Genomic DNA, 16,568 nt, shown 5'->3' with positions numbered 1-16,568 from the left:
ATTTTTTAAAAAAGATGCTCAGTGAACTCAGAAGAGTGAGAAGTTTAACAAAGAGTTAGAAAATAGAAAGAAGAACCAAACAGAACTGAAGATTGCAATAACTAAAATAAAATACACATTAGAAAGAATCAACAATAGATTAGATGACACAGAGGAATGGATCAGCAGACTAGAAGACAGAAGAGTGGAAATCACCCAAGCTGAACGAAAAAAAATTTTTTCTAAGGAGAATACTTTGAGAACTCTGAGAAAACATCAAGCATACTAACATTTCCATTATAAGAGTCCAAGAAGGATATAGAAAGGGGCAGAGAAATTTTTTGAAGAAAATAATAGCTGAAAATTCCCCTAAACTGTATACACACACACACACACACACACTATGCTCTGGCACAAAAATAGACAAATGGAACAGAACAGAGAGCCCATAAATAAACCCACATTTATATGGTCAGTTAATGTATCACAAAAGAGGCAAGAATATACAAAGGGGAAAAGACAGCCTCTTCAATAAATGGTGTTGGGGAAACTGGCATCTACATGCAAAAGAATCAAACTGGACTATTTTCTCACACCATATACAAAAATGATCTCGAGATGGATTAAAGACTTTAATGTAAGACCAGAAACCTTAAAACTTCTAGAAGAACGTTTTCTAGAAGAAAACGTAGGTAGTATGCTCTTTGACATTCTTAGCAATATTTTGTTGGATATCTCCTCAGGCAAGCAAAACAAAAGCAAAAATAAACAAATGGAACTAAATCAAACTAAAAAGCTTTTGTACAGTGAAGGAAACTATCAACAAAATGAAAAGCCAGTCTACTGAATGGGAAAAGATACTTGCAAACAATATAGCTGATAAGGGTTTAATATCCAAAATATACAAAGAACTCATACAACTCAACATCAAAAAAAAATATTAAAAAATGGGCAGAGGAACTGAATAGACATTTCTCCAAAGACAACAAACAGATGGTCAACAGGCACATGAAAATATGCTCAGTATCACTCATCATCAGGGAAATGCAAGTCAAAACCACAATGAGGTTTCACCTAACACCTGTCAGAATGGTAATTATCCAAAAGACAACAAATAACAAATGTTGGCGAGGATGTGGCGAAAAAGAACACTCGTGCACCATTGGTGGGAATGTAAATTGGTGCAGCCACTATGGAAAACAGTATGGAAGTTCCTATAAAAACTAAAAATAAAGTTGCCATATGATCCAGAAATCCCACTTCTGGGCATATATCCAGAGAAAACTCTAACTTGAAATATATATACACCCCAATGTTCATAGCAGAGCTATTTACTATAGCCAACAGATGGAAGCAACCTAAATGTCCATTGACAGATGAATGGATAAAGAAGATGTGGTACACAAATACAATGGAATACTACTCAGCCATAAAAAAGAATGAAATAATGCCATTTGCCCCAACATGAATGGACCTAGAGATTACATACTAAGTGAAGTAAGTCAGAAAGAGAAAGGCAAAATACCATATGATGTCACTTATATGTAGAATCTAAAATATGATGCAAATGAACTTATTTACAAAACAGAAACAGATTCACAGACATAGAATACAAGCTTATGGTTAACCAAAGGGGAGAGGGGGTGGAGGAGGCATAAATTAAGAGTTTGAGATTAGCAGATATACACTACTATATATAAAATATATAAAAAACAAGGACCTACTGTATAGCACAGGGAACTATATTCAATATCCTGTAATAAACCATAATAGAATGTGTGTGTGTATGTGTATATATATATATTTCTGAATCACTTTTCACTTTACTGTACACTGGAAACTAACACAATATTGTAAATCAACTAAACTTCAATTTTTAAAAAAAGAAAAGAAAAAAAGGTAGGAGGACTCTCTTTTCCTGGCACTAATTCTCACTATATAATCACAGAAATCCAGACAGTGTGGTATCAGCAGAGGGCAACACATTGGGCAACACAAAAGAACAGAGAATCCAGAAAGAGACCCACATGGATTTTTTACAAAGGTACAAAAGCAATCCAAAGGAGGAAGAAGAGTCTTTCCAAATGCTGGAGCATGTGGACATGCTAGGCCAAAAAATGAATCTCAACCTAAGTCTCACGTTGTATAAAACATTAACTCAAAAAGGACTTAAATGTAAAATGAGAAACTTTAAAATTTTAGGGAAAAGATGTAGGAGAAAATCTGCAAGACCTAGGCCTAGGCAAAGTGTTCTTAGACTTGAAACCAAAAACAATCCACAAAAGGAAAAACCAGAAATCAGAGCTCATCAAAAATAAAAACTTTTGTATATGTATAACTGAATCACTTTGCTGTACACCTGAAACTAACACAACATTGTAAATCAACTATACTTCAATTTTTAAAAAGTTGCTTGTTTTGAAACAAATAATAAAAAAATTTTACTCTGTAAAAGATCCTGTTAAAAGGATGAAAACACAACCTACAAACTGGGAGAAAATATTTGCAAGCCACATATCCAACAAAGGGTTTGTGTTTAGAATATATAGAGAACTCTCAAAAGTCAACGGTAAAAAAAACAAACAATCCAATTAGAAAATGACAAAAGTCATAAACAGATGTTTCACTGAAGAGGATACCCAGATGTCAACAAAATACACATGATAAGATGTTGAACATCATTAACCATTAGGAAATTCAAATTAAAATCACAATAAGATATCACCACATACTGATCAGAATGGCTAAAATTTTAAAAAGTAATAAAATCTGGTGAGTATGCTGAGAAACTGGACCACTCATACATTGCTATTAGGGATGTAAAATAGTACAGCCACACTAGAAAATAGTTTAGCAGTTTCTTTTAAAACTAAACACATACTTACCAATTGCACTTTTGGACATCTATCCCAGAGAAATGAAAACTTACATTCAAGGACTATTCTTAGCAGCTCTAGTCATTATAGCCAAAAACTGGGAACAATGCATATTTCCTTCAATGAGTGAATGGCAAGAATGGTCCATCCACAGTGCAGAATAGGACTCACCAATAAAATGGAACAAACTAATGATACCTGCAGTAACTTGGATTAGTATTAGGAAATTATGCTGAGTGAAAAGGATAATCTCAGAAGTTTCCATACTGTATGATTCTGTTTATATAAATTTCTTGAAATAACAAAATTATAGAAATGCAGAACAGATTAATGGTTGCCAGGAGTTGGGGATTGATGGAGAAGAGGTGGGTGTGACTCTAGAGAGATAGCATGAAAAAGCCTTGTTATGTGGTCACTGTTAAATGAAGTTATACATGTGATAAAACTACATAGAACTACACATACACACACATACACACACACACACAAATGCTAGTAAAACTGGTGAAATATAAACAAGCTCTGTGGATTGTACCAGCCAATTTCCTGGTTTGACATTACTCTAGTTCTCTAAGATGTTAACACTGGGGGAGTCTGGGTGAAGATGCATGGGAACTCTCTGTAAACTTTTTTGTAACTTCCTTTGAATCCACAATTATTTCAAAGTAAAAGGTTCTTTTTAAGTGACAACATTTTCAGGGACAGCTCACAAAGAAAAGAAACTATATTCTAAAGACTCAAGCAATTGAATTTCTAGGTTAACTGTAGATTCATCACTAAATCTTTGCAGGTTCTTGTAACGAGATAATAGAAAACTGTGGCCTGGGCATGGTGGGATCTGGTAGTCTGGGGGAAGTCCGTCACTTTTTAGCAAATGGAACCCCACATGTGGTCATGACCCACCTGAATAAATGGGTCGTGACCCACCCTTTGAATAAATATTTGACCCTCTGACAACAGGTAAGCTGGAGTATGAGTCCGTATGATGTCCTCAGCCACAAAACTCAGTGCTGTTCTCATGCTGCCCTTCCCTTCTTAGAGGGAGGCTCTTGTCTTATGTTATTTAAATACACAGCTTTGAATTTTAATCACTGAGACATCAGAGGACAAACATGATTTCTGCAGAAATTTTCCAGATCGGCTAGTTCTGATCACTGAGATGACAACTTCTCCAGCGACTTGATTGAGGCATTAGCACATTATCATGGTTGAGCAGGGAAGCTGACCTATGAGCTTACGATGTCTGTTCCAAGTAAAGAAATACTTTACCCCTAGACTTGACTAGTTCCATTTTGATTAAATCTAGATGGAACACCCTCACAGCTCCAAAGATAGAATAAAAAGTAAACTCTGCTAGCTCAACAGCTCTGCCCAGACATGTTTCGTCCAGTTTGAAGCAAATGTTCTCAACAGACATTTCCTCACACCTGGATTGGGAGGTGGACGCCATTAGTCCAGGTAACACCAGAGCCATTTTCCTCTAAGCTGACTCACATCTTTCTGTAAACAGGAATTTGAGTCCCTATCTTCTACCGCTAGAAATAATAACAGCCAGACTCTATGGAGTGTCTACTGTGCCTGGCACCGTCTCTTTTATTATCCCCATTTTGCCAGTGAAGATCCCTAGATTCAGAATGATTAAGCAATCTTCCTAAGGTCACAAGCCAGTAGGTGTCGGAGCTGGGTCTAACCCCAGGATAACCTGTGTCCAAAGTACATGCTCTTTCTACCCCACTGACCCCACTTCCCATGTGCCCAGCACCCTAAACGTTGTGCAAATGAAAACAAAATCAAGTCCTTGTTCTTAGAGAGTGCAACCCTCCATATGTGAGACACGCAAGAAGAGCCATTGCATTCAGTTACAGGTGTGTCTGTCAGATCATAAGAGCAGGAGAGTTTCTAAGAGGGGGTGTGGTCAGTGGCCTAGGGGGTCAGAGGGAAGGGAGGCAGGGGGAGGGGGAGCAGCCCCTGTGAGGACAGGCAGCATTTGGGCAGGAATGGGTAGGGTTATTTTTATTGTGCTGTGGTAACAAAATGTATGCATTTTCATTTTATTTCCTAACCATCTTACTTTGACTTCCCAAAGCAAGTGTCCCTGTGTATGGAGAACAGGTCAACATATCAGAAAGCAGTGGTTTTCATTGTATAATTTAATGTATTTATAGATTTATTTTTGAGGAAAAGTGAAACAGACTTCCCACTCTGGACACAGAGCAGCTGACCTTCCAGGCCAGTGAGTCAGGCATCATCCTGATAAGAGCAAGCACTATTTATTGAAGGAGTGTGTGTGATCTTCCACTCACTCATTTATTTACATGCATTTTTTTCCAGGAAGGATATCAGGGGGTGGGTACCCACCATGTGCTGGAGTTTTTACAAATCTTGTTTCTCACCACCATGCCCTCAACTTTCCTGGAAGACTGTTCTAGTTATCAACATGGAGGGACCAGAATGCAATGGTTCCCCCAAACCCTGACACCAGGGGATCAAGGACCCCTCCTAGAGATCAATTGTATAATGTACAGTATAGACTAACACGGAGAAACAAAATGCCACCCTACAGATGCAGATGTTTCCCTCAACAAGATGAGATTATCTGACTAAAGACAGTCAATTACCCAAAGGTTACAGTTTATTTCCCTGTAGGACTTTAACAAGTTTTGTATCTAACCCAGAAACTAGTTTCTTTATTAAACTACCTATAAATACCTACATCCTCAAGTGTTTTTCATCCTGGTTTTAATGTTTTACTTGTTCCTTCATTAAGTGATGAGCTGAATAAGCTCTTTGATGTATGTTTGTTTTATATTTGCATCAGAGTCACAATTTTTTAATAATTTTTATTTATTTATTTATTTATTTATTATTTTTGGCTGTGTTGGGTCTTCGTTTCTTTTTTTTTTAATTGAAGTATAACTGATTTTTTTAAATTAATTTATTTATTTATTCATTTTTGGCTGTGTTGGGTCTTTGTTTCTGTGCAAGGGCTTTCTCCAGTTGTGGCAAGCGGGGTCCACTCTTCATCGCGGTGCGCGGGCCTCTCACTATCGCGGCCTCTCCTATTGCAGAGCACAGGCTCCAGACGCACAGGCTCAGCCCCTGTGGCTCATGGGCCTAGTTGCTCCGCGGCATGTGGGATCTTCCCAGACCAGGGCTCGAACCCGTGTCTCCTGCATTGGCAGGCAGATTCTCAACCACTACACCACGAGGGAATCCCAGAGTCACAATTTTTAACCTTAGGAAAATTATACCTTAGCAGGCTAAATGTGAAAAAAATAAGGTATCTCCCTGTAGCAAGCAAGGGCTTTGTGGCCAGGCAAATGTGGGCTCAAATTGCAGCCTTTCTACCCACGTGATGGGGCAGAAGTTACTTCACTCTTAAATCTCCAGCTTCCACACCTGCAAAATGAGGATAATATTTACCTTGTTAATTTGTTATGAAAATTAAATGAAATAATACATGCAGACATTTAACATACTGCGGAATCCAACAAATGGCATCTATTACTATTGTAAATATTGATAATATTACGGACGACTCTTGGAATATCTGCCCATAGGGTCACCTTGCCCTTGCCTATAATTGACTAGACCAAAGGTGGAGACACCAGGGCCAGTAAAATTCTCTCTCTCTTTCTCTCTCTGGAATTTAGAATAGGGATTCAAAGTTTTGTCTGTCTTTGTTCATTATTTGAACTAAAGATATGTCACGTTGGAGCCGAGGCTACTTCTGTGGGGTAGTCGCCTTCAGCCACATGCCTGAAGAAGTAAAAGAAGTTGTTTTTTAAAGAGATTAAATGCAGAGAAATGAAAGCAATAAATACTGAGGCAAAAGAGAAGAAAGAAAGGAAGGAAGGAAGAGAGAGAGAGGAAGGAAGGAAGGAAAGGAGGGAGGGAGGAAGGAAGGGGTGAAGGAAGGAAGGAAGGGAGGGAGGGCAGGAGGGAGGGAGGGAGAAAGAAAGAAAGAAGAAAGAAAGAAAGAAAGAAAGAAAGAAAGAAAGAAAGAAAGAAAGAAAGAAAGAAAGAAAGAAAGGAAGAAAGAAAAAAGAAAGGAGGGAGGGAGGGAAGAAAGGAAGGAAAGAAGGAAAGAATGAACGAACGAAGGAAGAAAGAAGGAATGAAGGAAAGAAAAAAGGAAAGAAGAAAGAAAAGAAAGGAAAGAAAAAGAGGGGGGTCCAGCTCAGAGAGGGTTTCTGTCCAGGAAGCCCCAGGGCCCTGCCCTGGGTAGCACAGATTGCCCTTGGGTGCTTAACAATAAGTATCTCTTTACTGCTGAAGCTGAAGCTGCAATGAAATTGTATCACTCACAATCAGGTGAACTTTGACTAAAACTAATGTTGTTATTGTTACTACTGTTACTACTATTCCTATTTTTATTACTATTACTATTATTATCCCAAGGACGCACACAGGGAATGAGATGAGACTCCCATTATCAGCTGTGGGGCCCAGCATGTCACAGGAAGGGCTGGATGTTGAGTGGGACTGGCTGCCCCGGGTTCTCAGCTAGGATTGATCCCAGAGGCCCAAGTAGGCCAAGCCTCGGGCAGTCTCAGCACCAGGGAGGGTTGGCCTAAGAATCTGGGAGCCAGACCCTCACCTCCTTCTACACTAAGTAGAAATGAAGATTACGTTCCCTCCATCCCAGGTGCTATAGCTCACTCTGCCAACATGTGCCCTTTTGAAAATTCACCAAGGAAGGAAAGGTCTGGAGGAGATTATGCAAATGCCCCATCCTCTGCAGGTGAACCCAACTTTAATAAGTATGCATGCTCCAGTCTTATGTGTCTGATGACCCAGGGAGGGTGTTTGCTTTATAACTTTCCTTCTGACAGCCAGCTTTCTGAGTTCATTTAAACATGCATTTTGGGGCATAATGTTTCATTTTACATACAGCAAATGCATAGATCTTAAGTGTACATTTTACTTTGACAGATGTACACATTCATGTAGCTGTGATCTGAATCAAGATATAGAGCATGCCTTGTACCCTTAAAGCCCCTTCATGACCCTGCCCAGTCTCCCTCTGGCTCCACAAGACAGACACTGCTCTGATTTCTATCAGCAGAGACCATATTTGCCTGTTCTTCATCTTCATATACATGGAATGATAGAGTATATTGCCATCTGAGTCTGGTGTCTTTCACTCAGTATAATGCTTAGAGAGTCATCCTTTTTGCTGTATGTGTCAATAATCCATTCCTTTTTATTGCTGAGCAATATTCCAATGTACAAAGATAGTGCAATTTTGTTCACCCAATCATCTGTTGATGGACATTTGGGTTGTTTCCCATTTTGAGCTGCTATACATGAAGCTGCTATGAGTGGTCTTATATATCTTTTTGTGTGATCGTATATTTTCATTTGTCTTCGGTAAGTACTTAGGAATGGAGTTGCTCTATTAGAAAAACACCCCACATCTCACCCATTGCTGCATGGAAGGCCACCTGAGCCCACAGAGCTCAGTCTCGCCTGGCTCCCCAGGCCTGCTTTGCTCTTGTCTTCTTATCCATCCTGCTTTCTGGCTGGCAATTATAATCCTTCCCCCAGGGATGAGCATCTTGCTCAAGGCCTTGTCTCTTCTGTATCAGCAGGAAGCTTACTCAAGGAGAACTAATGAAAATTATAGCTATTTATCCACCACAGCTATGAAATCATACATTACGGCTCCCAGAGCCCCAGATCATTGTACTGTGACAAATAGGATTGTTTCCTTGAGTGCCCAGAGTGAGAACAGGCACGGAAGGAAAGGCATGTCGCAGATCTTCCTCCCTGCTACCTGATTATCAGAAGAATAAGCTATGGATTCAGCTTAAGATATTTTAAAAATATTAATCAGGTGCTTGTTAGGAGTTTCAGTGAAAGGATGACTCTGCATCAACAGACAGCCTCCCAAATTTAATACAGAGTTCCAAAGCAAACAATTCTTCACAGAGAGGCCACCATGGGGAGACAGATGTTATGTGTCAATTATACCTCAAAAAACCTGGGAAAAAGACACAAGAAAGAGAGATTCTGGTAAAGAGGAGCAGGAAGAGCTTTCTGGTAGGATGAGCACCTCGTGCAAAGCCACAGAATACTGAGAGAGCAATTGTTCAGAAACTTCCCAGATAACGGTGGTTGGAGGACACAGTGAGCCTGGGGCAGCAGGCCAGGTGAGACCCACGCAGAAAGGCATGCTGTGTGTGTGAGTGTGAGTATGTGAGAGTGTGTGTGTCTTTCACTATGTGTCAGTGTGTGCATATCTGTGAGTCTCTGTGAATGTATGTGTGAGAGTGTCTGTGTGTGCATGTGTCTGTGTTTCTGTGTATATGTTTACAGGGTCTCACTCCAGCTCCTGGCTGGTTTCTCTGCTCCTTGCTCACATTTCAAGATGGAACTGGGGCCAGGTTGTACTCACTGGGTCCCTGGAGAGTCAGAGCTCAAGGGGTTACATTCCACCTGAGAGCATTGCTAAGCACTTCTCTGAAAAAATTTACACATTTCCCATTAAGCCTCACAGCCACCTACACGTTTTCACTCTCACGTTACAGAGGAGGAAACTGAGGCCCGGGGACGGTGCTAGTCAGGAAAGGAACTCCATGCTCATTTCTGCTCCACCTCTGGCCATCGATTCCTTGACACCACCACTGCACCAAATGGGGACCTCAGCTCTCTCAAAAAGCCCTGCCTGGAGAGGAGGGTCAGCCAGGTGCTGGCCAGCAGTCTTGGTGCTGAAATGGGAAAGACGCAAAGAGTGGAGAAGAGGTCAGAGTAGAGAGGAGGCTCTACAGCTTCACTTTCTAGTTCCTCACCTTCTAACAGACAACAGTCCAGGAGCCTGCATTCTGGGTCAGCCAATGCAGCTGACACCGACTATGACCCTGAGATGGTTCAGCCCAAGTGGAGTGAGGCGTGAGGACGCTGTGTACCTTCAGGCTCTTTGGAGTCACATTCAACACGTCAGCCAAGAATAGACACCCTCCACTTTGTGGGGGACAGGGACACTCTGGATTTCTGATCTAGAAGTTCACAGTAGGACAACGTGGCTGCCCTGTGCTGGAGGAAGTCTCATGCTACCCAGACACAGAGAAAGACAAGGCCCTCACCCTAAAATCCAACCTGCAGTCACTGTTTTCTTCTGCCTTGCTTTGTGCTTTGGAGATTCCCACTTCAGAATACATTTTCGACATTTTCTGGCCTGGTTTCATGAATTATTTATTGGAAGTCTTCCAGGCCACCAGGAGGCATGCATGCAGAGGATGCTTGTCACCTCGTGGTGAGGTACGTTTTCTCTGTCCTCTGAAGTCTGCTGTCAGCTTCCACGGAGTGACTTCAGCCTCTGTTGCTTCTGTGATGAAAACTCTCCATGGGAGGAAGGCAGATGGTGTCAGCAGGGCCTGGGAACTCACCAAGGGGCATGAGACAGAACTGACTTACCTACAAGGCACAGCAACACCAGGTCCTCCCCAGAGAGTGAAGTGGAGGTGAATCTACTTGAAACTGGCTGGGAAAAGAAGCAAAGAAATGTAATGAGTCACACACACTCTTGAAAAAAAAGAAAACAGGGCAATTCTTAACCTGCCCCAGGGCAGACCTGTCAGCTACATCAAAAGGAACCAAAGCTCAGAAATCAGGTCTCAACCTCCTGCAGAACAGGATCCTCAGCCAGCACCCTGTCTTTCAGTCTTTTGGATTACATTCAGCTCATTGATTACTGAAACCTTCCAGGTTGCCAGCACTGCACCAGCGCAGGGAGGTACCAGAAGTGCCACCCAGCCTTCACGCCCAGTCTGGGGAGATGGCCTGAGACAGAGAGCTTCCTTCATGTCATTTGTCTGTGGATTTAATCTATTCAACTGATATTTATCAAGCACTTGCTGTATACCTGGGACTATTCAATCAACAGACAAACATTCTTCCCACATGGAGCTTATGCTGAGTGAGAGGAGACAAAGAATAAACAATAAATAAAAGAAACCCTCTTGAAGGTATCCATATCAACACCAAGAACCAGCCCCACACAACTGCCTGGAGGGTCCAGTACTAAACACCTCACACCAAACAGCCAGCAAGACAGGAACACAGCCCCACCCATCAATAGACAGGCTGCCTAAAGTCATACTAAGTTCACAGACACCCCCAAAACATACCACCTGATGCAACCCTGGTCATCAGAGGGAAAAGACTCAACTCCACCCAACAGAGCATGGACACCAGACCCTCCCACCAGGAAGCATGCACAAGCCCCTGGGCCAACATCACCCACCAGGGGGCAGTCAACAGAAACAAGAGGAACTACGACTCTGCAGCCTGTGGAAAGAAGACCATAAACACAGTTGGTTAGACAAAATGAAATGACAGAGAAATACACCACAGACAAAGGAACAAGGTAAAATCCCACAAGACCAAATAAATGAAGAGGAAATAGGCAAGCTACCTGAAAAGGAATTCAGAATAATGATAATAAAGATGATCCAAGATCTAGGAAACAGAATGGAGAAAATACAAGAAACGTTTAGCAAGGATCTAGAAGAACTAAAGAACAAACAATCAGAGATGAACAACACAATAACTGAAATAAAACATACACAAGAAGGAATCAACAACAGAATAAAGGGAACAGAAAAACGAATAAGTGAGCTGGAAGATAGAATGATGGAAATACTTGCCAAGGAACAGAATAAAGAAAAAAGAATGAAAAAAATTGAGGACAGTCTCAGAGACCTCTGGGACAACATCAAATGCACCAACATTTGAATTATAGGAATCTGAGAAGAAGAAGAGAAAGGGAAAGGGTCTGAGAAAATATTTGAAGAGATTATAGTTGAAAACTTCCCCATGATGGGAAAAGAAATAGTCAATCAAGTCCAGGAAGAGCAGAGTCCCATACAGGATAAACCCAAGGAGAAACACTCCGAGACACATACTAATCAAACTAACAAATATTAAATTCAAAGCAAAAATATTAAAAGCAGCAAGGGAAAAGCAAAAAATAACATACAAGGGAATCCCCATGAGGTTATCAGCTGATTTTTCAGCAGAAACTTTGCAGGCCAGCAGTGAATGGCAGGACATAGTTAAACTGATGAAAGGGAAAAACCTACAACCAAGATTACTCTACCCAGCGAGGATCTCATTCAGAATCGACAGAGAAATCAAAAGATTTACAGACAAGCAAAAGCTAAGAGAATGCAGCACCACTAAACCAGCATTACAACAAATGCTAAAGGAATTTTTCTAGGTGGGAAACATAAGAAAAGAAAAAGACCTACAAGAATGAACCCAAAACAATTAAGAAAATGGTAATAGGAACATACATATTGATAATAACCTTAAATGTAACTGGATTAAATGCTCCAACCAGAAGACACAGGCTGAATGGATACCAAAACAAGACTCATATATATGCTGTCTACAAGAGACCCACTGCAGACCTAGAGACACATACAAACTGAAAGTGAAAGGATGGAAAAAGATGCAAATGGAAATCAAAAGAAAGCTGGAGTAGCAATACTCATATCAGACAAGATAGATTTTAAAACAAACACTATTACAAGAGACAAGGAAGGACACTACATAATGATCAAAGGATCAATCCAAGAAGAAGATATAACAATTATAAATACCTATGCATGCAACACAGGAGCACCTCAGCAAATAAGGCAAATGCTAATAGCCATAAAAGAAGAAATCAACAGTAACAAAATAATAGTGGCAGACTTTAACACCCCAATTAAACCAATGGACAGATAATCCAAACAGAAAATAAAAAAGGAAACACAAGGTTTAAGTGACACAAGAGGCCAAATAGACTTAATTGATACTTATAGGACATTCCACCTGAAAGTGGCAGAATACACTTTCTTCTCAAGTGCTCATGGAACATTCTCCAGGATAGATCACATATTGGGTCACAAATCAAGCTTTGGTAAATTTTAAAAAATTGAAATTGTATCAAGCATCTTATCCAACAACAACACTATGAGATTAGAAACCAATTACAGGAAAAAAACTGTAAAAAATACAAACACATGGAAGCTAAACAATGTGCTACTAAACAACCAAGAGATCACTGAAGAAATGAAAGAGGAAATCAAAAAGTACTTAGAAACAAATGATAATGAAAACACAATGAACCCAAACCGATGGGATGCAGCAAAAGCAGTTCCAAGAGGGAAGTTTATAGCAATACAATCCTACCTCAAGAAACAAGAAAAATCTCAAGTAAACGATCAAATGTTACACCTAAAGGAACTAGAGAAAGAAGAACAAACAAAACCCAAAGTTAGCAGAAGGAAAGAAATCATAAAAATTAGAGCAGAAATAAATAAAGTAGAAATGAAGAAAACAGTAGCAAAGATCAATAAAACTAAAAGCTGGTTCTTTGAGAAGATAAACAAAATTGATAAACCTTTAGCCAGATTCATCAAGAAAAAAAGGGAGAGGACTCAAATCAATAAAATTAGAAATTAAAAAGAAGTTACAAATGACACCATAGAAATACAAAGGATCATAAGAGAGTACTAGAAGCAACTATACGCCAATAAAATGGACAACCTGGATGAAATGGACAAACTCTTAGAAAAGTACAACCTTCCAAGATTGAACCAAAAAGAAATAGAAAATATGAACAGACCAATCACAAGTAATGAAATTGAAACTGTGATAAAAAATATTCCAACCAACAAAAGCCCAGGACCAGATGGCTTCACAGGTGAATTCTATCAAACATTTAGAGAAGAGCTAACACCTATCCTTCTCAAACTCTTCAAAAAATTTGCAGAGGGTAGAACATTCCCAAACTCATTCTATGAGACTACTATCAGCCTGACACCAAAACCAGACAAAGATATTACAAAAAAAGAAAATTACAGGCCAATATCACTGATGAACATAGACACAAAACTCCTCAACAAAATACTAGCAAACAGAATCCAGCAAAGTGTTAAAAGGATCATACACCATGATCAAGTGGGATTTATTCCAGGGATGCAAGGATTCTTCAATATATGCAAATCAATCAATGTGACACACCATATTAATAAATTAAAGAATAAAAACCATATGATCATCTTAATAGATGCAGAAAAATCTTACAATAAAATTCAACACCCATTTATGATTAAAAAAACACTCTCCAGAAAATGGGCATAGAGGGAACTTACCTCAACATAACAAAGGCCATGTATGACAAACCCACAGCAAACATAATTCTCAGTGGTGAAAAACTGAAAGCATTTCCTCTAAGATCAGGAACAAGGCAAGAGTGTCCACTCTCACTACTATTATTCGACATAGATTTGGAAGTCCTAGCCACAGCAATCAGAGAAGAGAAAGGAATAAAAGGAATCCAAATTGGAAAAGAAGAAGTAAAATTGTCACTGTTTGCAGATAACATACTATACATAGTAAATCCTAAAGATGCCAACAGAAAACTACTAGAGCTAATCAATGAATTTGTTAAAGTTGCAGGATACAAAATTAATACACAGAATCTCTTGCATTCCTATATACCAACAATGAAAAGGCAGAAAGAGAAATTAAGGAAACACTCCCATTTACCATTACAACAAAAAGAATAAAATACCTAGGAATGAACCTACCTAAGGAGGCAAAAGAACTGTACTCAGAAAACTATAAAACACTGATGAAAGAAATCAAAGATGATACAAACAGATGGAGAGTTATACCATGTTCTTGGATTGGAAGAATCAATATTGTGAAAATGACTATACTACCCAAAGCAATCTACAGATTCAATGCAATCCCTATCAAATTACCAATGGCATTATTCACAGATGGAAAGATGAACAAATGGGCAGTGGATTTCCTTCCTTGTGTGCTGGGGCAGATCCACGAATTGTCAGGCTCTTCAGGGGATGGGGCAGGACAGACAGGGTCTCCAGGCCAAAGGCCCTGCACCCAGATGTTCCCACACTGGCCTATGGAGTCCTTTGGGATTCCTCTAAACTGTGAGAACCATCACTTTCTGAACAGCAGAAAATATGCCAGTGGTCCATCTCCCAAGCTCCACAATAACGCAGGTAGTAAGAAGGGGAGCCTCAGAGAGTCATCGGTTTAATTATTGCTTTGTTTGTTCAGGGAAGTCTTTCTGTGCTCAGTGCAAGAAAAGAAACTAAATGTAGATGGGGGAAAAGACAATGGGAAAATGAGAGTAAAAAAGTGAAATGGAGATAAGAGAACATGAAGAAACACTACAGTCTTGTTGAGAGAGGACTGCCGGCCAAACAGAGAGGTGACCAGCACGTGCTGCCTGCCATGAAGTGAGGGGAAGAGGGGCCAGCTTCCAGCCAGTGCCACAAAGGCTCTCTGTGGCAGTGGAGAGGTAAGATGACTGATATTCTCCACATGAGCTTCAGGAAACCCCACTCCCCATGCCTTCTCTCTGCACAGAGACCCTGCAGGATGCCCCAGTGAGCCAACACCTGGGAAGACCTGGGATGGGTCAGTAGGTGCTTGGGAGGGACAGCAGTTTGAGCACCACCTTGGTCCAGACTTGGTCTCACAGCCAGCAGCCTCGAGGTGTGGAAGGGTTCCTTCTGCTGGGGAACAACACATGAACTTCAAAATGGAGCAGACCTGGGTTGAACCCCAGCTCCAGTGCTATTGGGGCAGTGGGAGACTCAACCTGGAACCTCTGCTCCACATCTCTAGGATGGAACAGTAGTTTTCCCTGTGATGTCTTCCTGTCCTATCCTCACTTCAATCTTCCCTGCCCACCTTCCTGTCTGTGTTAGCCCATCTCCTTGAACTGGCATCTTCCATCACTGCAAATCGAAAGCCCCACCTTCCCCTCAAGACCAAGCTCAAATGGAGCTGCTTCTGTGCAAAGTCTTCCCTGATCATCCAGTTGGAAGAGACCTCTCACCCTGCTGGCCCTCAAAGACATTTGTTCTGCCCCTTCTTCATGGCTTTTAGCATTTTAGCATCTTCTATTTTTTTTTTTTTAATTTAAAAAGAGTTTCAGATTCTCCCATGATAGTGACCTGTAAAATCATTTGTCCATTTCATCCCCTGCCCTTATCTCACTCCCTCTCTACCTAGTAAACTCTGCTGGTTCCAGAGGGTTCCAGGGATCAATCAACAAGTTTGCTGTGAAGACATGAAAAGGGAAAGCCCCTGTCCCAGTGCATAGCCCACCAGTGGGACACCTTACGTTTGGAGCTGGAGAACAGATATATTGACATGGAAATATGTTTCCCCAAAGGAGCCCATTAAGATGGGAACACTAATTTACAGCCTTCTGGCCCCTTATCACAACTGTAGTTAAATAATTCTTGGTGCTGGATTTTTGTAAGTTTTCAAAGATTCTATTTGGGTGGTGGGTGCACAGCAGGGACAGAGATGAGTTAGCATTCCACAGTCCATAGAATAGGCCCTGTCTATATCTATATTAGTATTTATTTATATCTATGTCTCGAGATGATACATAGATAGCTCCCATTTATCTCGTATTACCATTCTCATTCCCCATATGCACTAAATGTATTGATATATTTCCTTAAATACACCCATCTCTTTGTAAATGATATAGTACTGTTTTTTATATATGTATATCCATGTAAATTACATGAGTTATATTAGCCTTTAAACCTCATTCTGTTTCTTCTTATATTTTCTCTTGACCATAGATTTTTATTTGCATCATTTTGCTCTATATACATCTAGATTGTTGCTTCTCAATGTTATTTACTGTTATTCCACAGCTAG

The sequence above is a fragment of the Balaenoptera acutorostrata genome, chromosome 8 (assembly GCF_949987535.1).
Source record: "Balaenoptera acutorostrata chromosome 8, mBalAcu1.1, whole genome shotgun sequence".
Classification (NCBI taxonomy): domain Eukaryota; kingdom Metazoa; phylum Chordata; class Mammalia; order Artiodactyla; family Balaenopteridae; genus Balaenoptera; species Balaenoptera acutorostrata.
The sequence above is the reverse complement of the archived record's forward strand: the minus strand, read 5'-3'. Positions refer to the sequence as shown.